This window comes from Gallus gallus, chromosome Z (genome assembly GCF_016699485.2).
Source record: "Gallus gallus isolate bGalGal1 chromosome Z, bGalGal1.mat.broiler.GRCg7b, whole genome shotgun sequence".
Taxonomy (NCBI): Eukaryota; Metazoa; Chordata; class Aves; order Galliformes; family Phasianidae; genus Gallus; species Gallus gallus.
In genome coordinates, this window is record NC_052572.1 from 43868258 (window position 1) to 43880298 (window position 12041).

The window sequence follows — 12041 nt, forward strand, 5'->3', positions numbered from 1 at the left end:
TTTTTTTCTAATATCCAACTTTAACCTCTCCTGATGTAACTTGAGCCCTCTAAACCCGTTGTTAGGTAGGTGGGAGAAAAGGCCAACCTCTATCTCACCAGAACCTCCTTTCACATAGCTGTAGAGAGCTCCAACTTTCCTGTCTCCCATGGGCATCCCCCAGACTAAACAGTTCCCTTAGGTGCTCCTCGTAAGACTTGTGCTCTAGACCCCTCACCAGCTTTGTTGCTCTTCCCTGGACACATTCTAGATGTGTAGTGAGGGGCCCAAAATTGAACACAGGACCACAGCTGAGGCCTCAGCAGAGCTGAGTACAGGGGGATGAACACTACCCTGCTCCTTCTGGCAACACAGTTTCTGATACAAGCCAGGAAGCCATTGGCCTTCTTGGCTGCTTGGGCACACTGCTGGCTCATGCTCAGCTGAGCATTGACCAATACACCCAGGTCTGTTCCCTCTACATTGTCGTCGTGCCACTCTGCCACAAGCCTGTAGCGTTGCCTGGGTTGAAAACATAGTGCAGGACCTGGCACTTGGTCTTGCTGAACTTTATCCCATTGGCCTCAGCCCAGTGATCCAGCATGTTCAGATCCTTCTGTAGAGCCTTCCTACCCTCAGACAGATAGACACTTCCTCCCAGCTTGGTGTCATCTGCAAACTTACTGGGGGTGCACTTATCTTTTCTTAAGAACATTCCAAAATAATCACCACAGCTTAAAGCACACTTTAGTTTAAATGTTCAAGTTAAATCTGCAATTTCATGTAACTAGCTGCTGCTAGGGGAGGGAGAGAGATTTAAGTTTGGGTTTTTTGTTTGTTTGTTTTTCCTTACGCTGTTTGTGTGGAATGCCTTTTAATATGAGGAAGGAAAAGTGACATTGTTATGCATTTCACACAGAAAACAGATTTTGTTCTGCTGATTTCAGTCCTGGTGCACTAACTAGCAGGACCAATCTATAGCAGAACTGCACTAACTATACCCATGGTATATAATTACCTTTAAACTGTATTGTTGATGACTACTGAGGATGCAGCTCAGGATCCAATCCATCTCTGCTGCAGCAGCAGCACCTGCTGACTCCTGTTCAGCTGGTCATGCACCCAGACCCCTCCCTCCCCCCCCCCCCCCCGCTTTTGCAAATAACGCTGTTTACAACAGCAGTCTCTAACCCCGGCTGTCTCTCACTCTGAGAGTTCTGTCCGCAAGGGGAACCGTGGGGGCGAGGGTTGCTCCCATGGCAGCGCAGATAAACCTACTTCTCTTTAACCCTTTTTTTCTTTTGTCCGCTATATATACTCTCAGTTACACTTCCGCATGCCCTCAATCACGCTTCTGTTTACCATTAACAATTACACTTACCATTAAAACCATTTATCCCATTCCCGTCAGAACCCACAAATTAAACAATACAGTTCATGTTTATTCATTTACCTTTTAACTTGTACAGTAACCACCACTGATTATAATATTTTAGCAGAGTTTTTTTTTCTCTCTTTTTTTTTTTTTAACCAATTTTTGTGTTACTTTAACTGATTCCTGCAATGCTTGTAACTCCACGGCTGCTTTCAAAGCAGCACCGAGTACTGCACAAATAAACGATTTTCCTTTTCCAACTCAGGTACGAATCTCATTTAGTACCAGAAACACTCTGCAAGTTGTGCCAGTTTTGTCGTGCCCAACCCATCCCTGATAAAGAGGGCTGAGCACCATGTTTTTCTTCGAAGGTCACATAAAACACCTTCACTTTTCATAGTGACAATATTGTCCCTCGTTTCTCGATACACTGAAAGATCTACACTGAGGGAGGAGGAGGTACACGTATTCAAAAGCTCAAGTAACACCTTATACCCCCTCCTTCCCCCAGGGAGGCACACACGCCTCTCAAACAAATGCAAATGCTCCAATCATTTCTCCCTTTCTTCATCCCAATCCCAGAATTTCATTTACTCGTCTAACTTTTACAAGTGCAAATTCTTATTCCTACTCCTGCCTGAGCTCTATATTTAGTAGCATTCCATGCGCCTGCGCATAGCAATTCTTCACGTACTATTACAGTGACACATGAGAACAAACAGACGGTAATTGTTGTCACTCGCTTCGTTCGTCTCCGGCCGTTTTCCTCGCGCGAGGACGGTGCTGCAGGTCGGAACTCCACACTCGCCCCACAGAGATCCTGTGTCTCACGCGCGCGCGCGCACACACACACACACACACACACACACACACAGATGCCGGCTCAAATTACAATCTTAATTGAAGTACTTTAAAAGGATGTCACAAATATGTCAATAGTTCAAATACACGGTACCGGATATTTGCAACAGATGGTAATAACAATTATACAACTTAGGACTCCTGCTGTTATTGCTACAAGACAACACATTATTATTTGGTCAAATCCACTGTTACGAACAACCCAAGGGAGAATTACTACTCCCTTTCCCACGCGTACGACTTACAGGGACCACCTTTGTAGGAACTCCCTCCCGGGAGCTTTTTCTCCTACCCCAACCGGGAACCTAACCTAACCTGTGAGCTCACTACCCAGGGGCAGTACGACGGCTATGCCCAGTGCAGAACGTCTCCTCGGGATTTACGGGTTCCCCTCATTCCCGGGTTCCCCTTATTCCCATACACATACCTGGTCCGCCGATAGATGGTCCTTGTCTATCCCCGCAGTGCTCGGAAGAGGAAGGAGAGTCCTTCCGAGAAATCTCGGGGCGCGCCTAAGGTGTCCCCCTCCTCAGCTGGTCCTGCAGCCGGACAGAGATTGTCCCATCTGGGGTGCCAAATTGACTTGCAGAATCAAACTCTATAACCACAAAGTAGTTATAAAATCAGGTATGTTTTAATCAACGCTGTGCAGAGTTGGATGCAAGGGGGATAACTCCTCCTAACTTGCATACTGGTCAACAGAAATGTTCATACATACTCAGCAGGTTACCTTGAACCCCACTACATATTCATTAATCAAGTCCCTCCCCCCCAGCGCATGTGTTGTATTCTCCTCTGGGTGGTCGCATCCCCATCTGGTGGTCTCTTGGGATGAAGTAAACATTCTTCCTCATTACGTCTTCTTGAACTTTAGCCTACTTTCCTCCTTGTTATCCTAATCCTTGCTGACTAGGTTCATCCCTTTCTCCTTATCTTGCTGACAAGGACTCTGGTACCTATGTTTTTCTTACCACAAAAGGATGCTCCTGTGGAATTTAAGCACTAAGCAGAACCCAGACTGCTTTCTACTCAATCAGGGTAAGCAGAATCTAAACCGTCCAAGCAGAATTGCAGAATCAAACCCCCTTTCATCAAGCAGAATCAAGTCGAATCAAGTCCCCCCCTTTCTCAATGGGTTCATGAAGGGCAGGTCCTGCTTGACCAACCTGATCTCCTTCTGTGATCTAGTGACCTGTCTGGTGGATGAGGGAAAGGCTGTTGATGTAGTCTATCCAGACTTCAGCAAAGCCTTTGACACTGTCTACCACAGTATTCTGCAGAAGTTGGCAGCCCGTGGCTTGGACAGATACACTCTTGGCTGGGTAAGAAACTGGCTGGAGGACCGGGCCCAGGGAGTGGTGGTGAATGGAGTTAAATCCAGCTGGCGACCGGTCACAAGTGGTTTTCCCCAGGGGTCAGTGCTGGGCCCTGTCCTCTTCAATATCTTTATTGATGACCTGGGTGAGGGCATTGAGTGCACCCTCAGTAAGTTTGAAGATGACACCAAGTTGGCTGGAAGTGTCGATCTGCCTGGGAGTAGCGAGACCCTACAGAGGGATCTGGACAGACTGGATCACTCAGCTGAAGCCAATGGGATGAGGTTCAACAAGACCAAATGCTGGGTCCTGCACTTTGGCCACAACAACCCCAGGCAACGCTACAGGGCTGGGGCAGAGTGGCTGGAAGACTGTGTAGAGGAAATGGACCTGGGGGTACTGATTGATGCTAGACTGAACATGAGCCAGCAGTGTGCCCAGGTGGTCAAGAAGGCCAATGGCATCCTGGCTTGCATCAGAAATAGTGTTGCCAGCAGGAACAGGGAAGTAATTGTCCCCCTGTACTAAGCACTGGTGAGGCCGCACCTTGAGTACTGTGTCCAGTTTTGGGCCTCTTACTGTAAGAAGGACATTGAGGCCCTGGAGCATGTTCAGAGAAGGGCAACAAAGCTGGTGAGGGGTCTGGAGCACAGGCCTTACGAGGAGCGGCTGAAGGAGCTGGGATTGTTCAGTCTAGAGACAAGGAGGCTCATGGGAGACCTTATTGCTCCCTATAACTAGCTGAAGAGAGGTTTCAGTGAGCTGGGGGTTGGCCTCTTCTCGTGTGACTAGTGATAGGACTAGAGGAAATGGCTTCAAGCTGTGCCAGGGGAGGTTCAGGCTGGACATTAGGAAATACTACTACTCTGAAAGAGTGGTCAGGCACCGGACTGGGCTGCCCAGGGGGGTGGTGGAGTCACCGACCCTGGAATGTTTGGATGTTGTGTTGAGGGACATAATTTAGTGAGAACTATTGGTGATGGGTGGATTGTTGGACTGGATGATCCTATGGGTCTTTTCCAGCCTTGGTGATTCTATGAATCTATGATTCTATTCTATGAAAAATCACAAAACCACAAGAGTCGCCCACTCTCCCCACAGCCATCTCCCATCTCCCCAAGGGATGAGATTACATAAACAAACATGCCAGCCAGACTGTCCTTTTATCTCTCAAGAATGCATGTACTCTATTCTTTAACCACAGGCAAAAACTTATCTTGTATCAAGGGTTCTGAGGTAAGTGCATCCAGTACTGTTATTAACGAATGCCTACTTCTAAAACTCCAACCTGAGTCTGAAATATTTTCTTGATGGACCAATTTACAGTGACAGTACAGGGTTGATATAGGTTGGTTTATTTAGCAATAGGTATTCGTACATTAATTTAAGAACCAATACATTTGTTTAGCAAACTGAATCCATAAGTGAGAGTTCTAAAACTTTTCATTTCTGCTTTAGTGGGTGAATAGTCTTATTTTCCTCAATAATTTTGCACTGGAGACATAACAGAATACTTTCATCTTTTGTCTCAAAAGGTGCAAGGACATTTTCCTTGGTTTCCACATACACTGTTTTAAAAAGTTGCTCACTATGGCCTAATATGCAATGGAAATCTTCCAGAGTGGATGAATATGAGTCAAAGGCCTCAGTGATGAAGCTAACGGTGAAGAAAAAAAGGGAAGAAGTAGGTGGGCACTCAACCACTAAGATACCACTGAGCATGCCTAAGGGGACCTTGGCACATATCTCCAAGTCCTTGAAAAAGAATGACTATGTATGCCAATGTACTGCATATGTATGTCTTAACTGTACACATGTAGAACCTGAACTCAGGGAGAGTGTGCTTGCTTGTCAAGTCACACGGTATGTGTTGTGAGGAATAAAGGAATGCCACTTTCTAACACCACACTGGAGTTAGAGAGTTTTCTTCCTGGATTTCAGATGACAGAAGCAGCTACATTGGCAGCTTGCTTTTCACAGAAGGGTGTTCTAGATTTCAGCCCTATAATACTTACATGAGGTTGACTTTTATATTTGTCTTTTATTTGCTAATGGAAAAAAGGTATGCAATGGGAAATTTGAACAAGGGGAGTACAAACACAGGTACTCAAAGCATGCTCTGTCTGTTTTGATCTTGCACGCTATGTTCAACCATAATAAAAACAATAATTAATTTTAAAAAGTACAGATTTTTCAAAATATCTATTTTAAAGATTAAGCTGAAAAAGTTATGCTGAAATGGTGCTGTTATACATGACAAGCTTTTTAGTAGTATTATCTTCCCTTCTGTAAATAAGAACAATATGATTCTTTTATTCTTTGAAATAAAACTCTTTCAAAACAAGAATGTGAATGATCACTGAAAATCACTGTATTAATTAAATCATTCAAAGTCAATCTAGACGGAATAGAGGCTGAGTACCAAGTGTGACAGAAGTAGATGCTGGCTGTCCTTTCTATGATTTAAACATATTATTTGAGTTTTGCCAGATGAGGATTTGTTAATCTGCATCAAGGCCATTTACTTCTGTATGTGCCTAGAAAACTACTGAAATAGAGCAACTGAAACTACCAACAAACTCTGGCATCCCTCCTACTAGAGTCCTTTTTAGCGGTCAGGCTGACTTTTTCTGTCAAAAACAAATAGTTTTTGATAGTGGTTGCTTTTGACATAGTGGACTAAGCTGGATTCTGCAGGAGGTCTCGGCCTTACATATCCAATAAGGCACAGAAATGCAGGATCTAACGTTAGATGATTATGACCCTGAAAGGCACGGACCAATCAGAGGTCTCACTGTGGAAAAAAGGAAAGAAAAAAAAAAGTTTACTTAATTACATTGAACTACAAACAGCTAAAGAATGAAGATGAAAGAGAGTCTGAATTTAAAACAGCTTGAGCAGAATGTTACTTCAGTATTTTTCTATTGCTGCAATATCAAGAAGCTCTATAGAATAATTTTACATGCCAATGAGTTATGTCAAGCAGGTATTCCTTCACTACAACGCTGGGTGCATGGGGGATCGCTCCACCAAACATGCATGCTGAGGGGGCACACAGCTATACATATAAAGGCAAAGTACATACATATTTCATCAGATTTTCCCCAAACAGGTTACATATGCATTGAGTTTCCAGTTAACATACTGTTCTGCCCTTTTGCACATGCACTCTACAATGTTGGGAGGGGTCTCTGGGCTCCATCTGGTGGTGGTTGGATGAAGGCCAGTAGTCACAGCCTTCCTCGCTGTGAACTTTTGGGGAGCCTCTTGCGAGCCTTTTGGGGAGCCTCTTGCGAGCCTTTTGGGGACTCCTTGATTCAGCTGCAAGCATAAATGTTTCCACGCCGCTGCTGCTGTATTACATCACACTAAGCTGCTTCCCTGTTTTACCTCTTTGGAAGTCAGATACTATGCTACAGCACTGATAGAGACAACATAACACCATCTGGCAGTGTGATTCACAGAATGAAGCTAGACAAATGATGATTAAATCAGGATTTCCATACCGTGCAGAGAAACTCATAAATCTTTGCTAAATTCTCAGTGCTCTGCATTGTCATAATTTGGGGCTCAGGCATCTTTGGTAGCTGCAGTATGTCATTGTGCACATGATAGTCTGAATATTAATAACAGGATTTTGGCTAACAACTTCAGACTAAAATAATGTTGGTTCAGACTAGTTAATAGAAATTCTCTGCTATTAGGGTGGTAAGGCAGTGGCACAGGCTGTCTAGAGAGGCTGTGAATGTCCCATCCCTGGAGACGTCCAAGGTCAGGCTGGATGGCACCATAGGCAGCCTGATCTAGTGGATGGCATCTCTGCCACGGCAGAGGGTTGGTAGCTGGGTAGATTTTAATGTCACTTCCAACCCAAGCCATTCTGTGGTTCTAAGCAATTGCTTAAAAACAAACAAACAAACAAACAAACAAACAAAACACCATAATTCTATCTCTCCTAGCTATCCTAATTCTGCTCCCTCCTAGCTCCTTGGGCCCTTCACTGATACTGGCCTTGGCTCTGTACAACACTGCTTAGCAGCAGCTATAGACACTGATACGTTATCGAAATTGTTTTTCTCTTAGAACCAAAACATATCATCATACCAGACACTTTGAAGGAAACAATTCTATCTCAGCTGAAACTAAGACTATGACCCATTTGCTTGTATTTCCTAATCTCAGCTGATGAAGCAGTGCAGCAAATTTCACAGGATTTCTATGAATATTCAGTATGTATTTTAGTTGACAGACTGTATCTGGTAAAACTGAATCTTTTTGGTTCAGTACTCTCTTTGTTTGCTGGTCTCTTGTCACTCGCTGGTTAGTGTATTTGGATGAAATTTAGAAACTTAATTGCCTTCTCTTTTGCAAGTTTTTCTGTGTACTGTGGAAAGTAATAACTCCAGTTATAACACTCTTCTTTAAAGCATATTAATATGTACAGTGAAAGTGAATTAAAAAACAGCTACTTAATCTAGCTGTATCACTCTATAACAAATCACCTTGAGGTACAAAAGGGGAACTCCCATCCTTCCACATTACCCACCACATATACCCAGGTCCTCAAGCAAAAGCAATCCCATGCCTTTGCCTGAGGCAAGAATGACCCAGACTGTCTTCCTCAGCATGTTCTTTATATGCACCACGGGGACTTTATCCCCTTATACGGTATGCTGAAGGTTTGATTGGGAAGAACCAGCTTGACTGGCAGACACGTAAGTGCTGACTAATCAGATAGCTTTTGCTAAATCTACATCCAAAGGTTTGAACGTTCCAGCACCCATTGCTCTAAACAGTTTTTAACATCCATTGTGTATCCAAATGGTACTTGTCTTTAATCAATATATTCCTTCTGATTATGCCATTTTACAGGGCTGCCATTCTTCCTAGCTGGTGTTAAAACATAGGAGAATGCTTGAGTGTCAGTTTTAATCTGACTTCTTCAGGGATTACATTAGTTTTGCTCAAGCAAAGTCACCTTGATTATGTCTGTCTCTTCAATTTTTAATTAGAATGTAATGAAGTACATATACTGCATACACAGTGTGCTAATGATTAAATTCAATACAGATCTAACAAGCCTCCAACTTCTTAGCACTCTCCTCTACATTCAGTCAGCTCTTGTCTTATGGCTCCACTCTCTGATTACATGGCTTGTCAATGTTAGTTGTGCAATATATGTATACATTTCCTACAGAGTGCTTAAGAAATATAGGCACATTGAAACCTTGAGTCTAACACCTTTTCAGTTAAATATTGAGCATCATATATATACTGCAAGTGCTATCTGGACTCTTAAAAGACTGCGTATTGGAAATGCTAACTGAATCATATCCTTTGCTTCTCAGAATAGTCTCAGCTATCAGAGAGATAGACATTGGAGAGAGTGAAGGGTATGTTCAGAAAACACTTGAACCTTTTGGAATCTTCTTGTATTTTAACTTACATATAGCTTACAGAGCTATATGTAGGCTATATATAGCTCTGTAAGCTATATACTGCAGACATTAGATTTGCAGCCAGAAGCATATGGAATTACGCTGCCTTGAGGGTAATCACAATATGTAGCAGTTACCAAGTTTGAACAATTATTGCTTGTTTTTCATTTCTTCCTTGTCTCTTTCTCATATAATGCCCTCAGTCATTGAAAACATAGTTAGATTTATCTGACTTTGATATTCTTGTTAATTCTCATAGGCTTGTCAAAATTTGGATTTATAATTAACTCATTTACACTTAACTGAGGCTAAACACAAGTGGAAAGTAGGATTTTCCTTGTAATCTGAGTACAAATAACTTGAAAGTCTTGCTTTCAGATTAAAAGACAGAACTAAACAACGTTACACTAGAATATTATAGTAAATTCAGTATTTAAAAGCCTATTTTTAGCAAAATCAGAAATGCAATGTTATATGGTGGGAAATTTAAATTTTATTTTAATTATTTTATTCTCAGTTTTTCCAGAGGCTTCTGCTGAATAAATACTGTTTGCAGCCTTTCTGATAGTGTCATCTTAAGAGCTAATGCCACTTCCCTTGAGAAAAGATCACATGTTCTGCATAAAGAGCTCCATTATTATCAGGAGATGAGGGAATATCACAGTAGTTTTAACACCTCTAATGAGAATGCACCTGGAAAACATTTTTAGCCAAAACAGGTTCCAGCCTGCTTAGGGCTATAAAAAGGGACTTTTTATAGGGACTTAGGCTATAAAAAGGGACTTTTTGTACTGTTCCATGCTAGTGTCATAGAGAACTTTCTTTATGGTCAAAAGACAAGTAGGTGCAAGATACGGCTTTCTGTGATATAGTGCATTTTCAGTGAATCTTGATGTCCTGACAGAGATAAACACATTAAGTTTCTTGGGGAAAGTATTTGTTGGTTATTGTTGGTGTTTTGTTGGTTGGTTGGTTGGTTTTAATGCTCTGTAGCTATTATACTCAATAGATTTATTATAACTAATATCAAGATTTATAACCTGGAGCACATCAACTACTAATTTTATTTATGTGCTAACATGCATGCTTATACATGTTACCTGTCTTCCATGCAGACAGGGTGCAGCTCTATCCATAAAGCCTTCCATACAAGCTTTAAGGTTTCTCCTGTCTTCCATTGCTTGTATGCTTACAGAAAAGGGAAATATATCCAATGAAATTACCTTGGAAGGTAATACAGTTTACTTCTCAGATACAAGATCATTCTTTTTACCAGCTACAAGAATTACCAGAAGAAAAAATTTTGGTTGTTTTGCTTGCAGACAAGCTTCCCAGAAGTTACAAACACAGGGAGAAGGACTGTATTATTTATAGCAATATTCCCTATCAGCTTGGATTACCTTTCATGCTCGTAAGTTTGTTAATAACTTTGTTGTTATTGCTTCAGTTCATAATTAATCGAGGAAAAAAAAAAAGAAAAAAAAAAAAGGCTTTCACTGGTAGGACATATTGGTGGGAATACGAACAGTGACCTTGTGGTAGCCTAAACTTTTATGGGAATATTTTTATGTTTTCCTGTGATTCCCCAGTTCTCCAAAGGCCCTCTCTCTGTCATTTTTCACAGGTTGTCTCAGAAAGGCAGACAGTAGAGCAAAAGTGTTAGCTGAAGGGTCAGTTTAGCTAAACCTACCTTCTGTGTCATTTTAAAAAACAACTTTCTACAGCTACTTTGATCTTCTCCTTTGGATATCCAGTGGAAGTCTAACAAAGGAAGCACAAAACTGCATTCAAAACTTGGAGAAATTATTGATAAGAGCTATGGGGATTACTTTATTTCAAATGCTACTTCTATTTTGAAAACAGACACTTGGATTTGAAACCAAAAGCAGTTCATGAAAATGGATAAATGCTGTACTTGAATCAAAAACATTTTCCAAATGCCCATACAATAATTCTTTTTTTTTTTTTGTTCAATAAAATAACAGAACACTGATTACAAATTAGTCAGATACAAGATCATAAATAAAAAGGCCTGGATTCCTAAGGATTAATTTAAATATACATAAATAATTTGTAAACAAATAATAACTCAAAGCTCTTGATTATGCTTTTTTAAAGATGCATTAACTTCTGCACAAGAACAAGCCATCTTTTCATTAGCAGTTAGTTGGTATTATACTTGACTCTTACAGTAAGAGAAAAAAAGCAGTGAAAACAGACGTGTGGATGCATTTCTCAAATCAAACTGATCCATCCAAACGGTTATAAAAACACATATAGAAATAATATTGCTGTGCTATTTCTGCTCAATTTTTTAAGTGATTCCTTTTTTCCTTCTCTCAAGACAAAAGGTGAGTAACTAAAAACCAAGTCAAGGGGAGAAAAAGAACACTTCAAAGAAACCTCAGAAGGAAGGGGTGAGGCCTGTCCTCAGTTTCTTCCTGTAACAGATTAGATTTGAACATTTGACTTCTCACAGCTGATGGCAGATACTCGGGAGACATCTGTATAAGTCCTTCACTGAGGACTTAGTTGCCAAACTACACTTATTATGATTAGTATTGGTTTTCGGTACTTCAGTTACGATGTACATTGATCACAACTCTGTCTTTTCCCAAAACAAAATTGATAGATTTTTGAGGCTCTGCAGCTGAAAAAGTAGGACCAGCAACCACAAAGGCCAGTTTTAACGTGTAATGTTTTCTGTGGTAGTAGCTCCACAATTTGAGTTCAAAGCATCAAGCAGAAACAGCAGCACTTATATTGGGCAGTTTTGGTTTAAGATATATTCTCTTCCAACAGGATGGGGTGCAATTATTGAACATGACACAATGTGCCACGTGTGTCACTTGCTCACTCTCCCCACCACGTCCCCTTAATCAACCTTTGGAAGCTTTCTAAAGCTAATGGGACTGCGACTTCCGCCCAGGTCAGAGCGAACGGTCACCTTCACCCACCTTCACCTCTCGGAGACCACTCCCACCGCCCTGCGGGCACAGACACTGCCCTCCGCCACCCGGCTCGCCTCGAATCGCCTCGAATCTGTCATCGCTCAGCAGGGCTGGGGCAGGG

At 41.7% G+C, this 12041-nt stretch overlaps 1 long non-coding RNA gene across 1 annotated transcript; it reads right to left on the reverse strand.

Moving 5' to 3' along the window:
* Positions 1-4869: 4869 nt before the first annotated feature.
* Positions 4870-12013, reverse strand: LOC101747883. The gene is made up of 4 exons (XR_005843187.2): positions 11927-12013; positions 10660-10730; positions 10070-10157; positions 4870-6325 (listed from the first exon to the last, which is right to left on the reverse strand). It is a non-coding gene; the product is annotated as an uncharacterized LOC101747883 (long non-coding RNA).
* Positions 12014-12041: the final 28 nt, after the last annotated feature.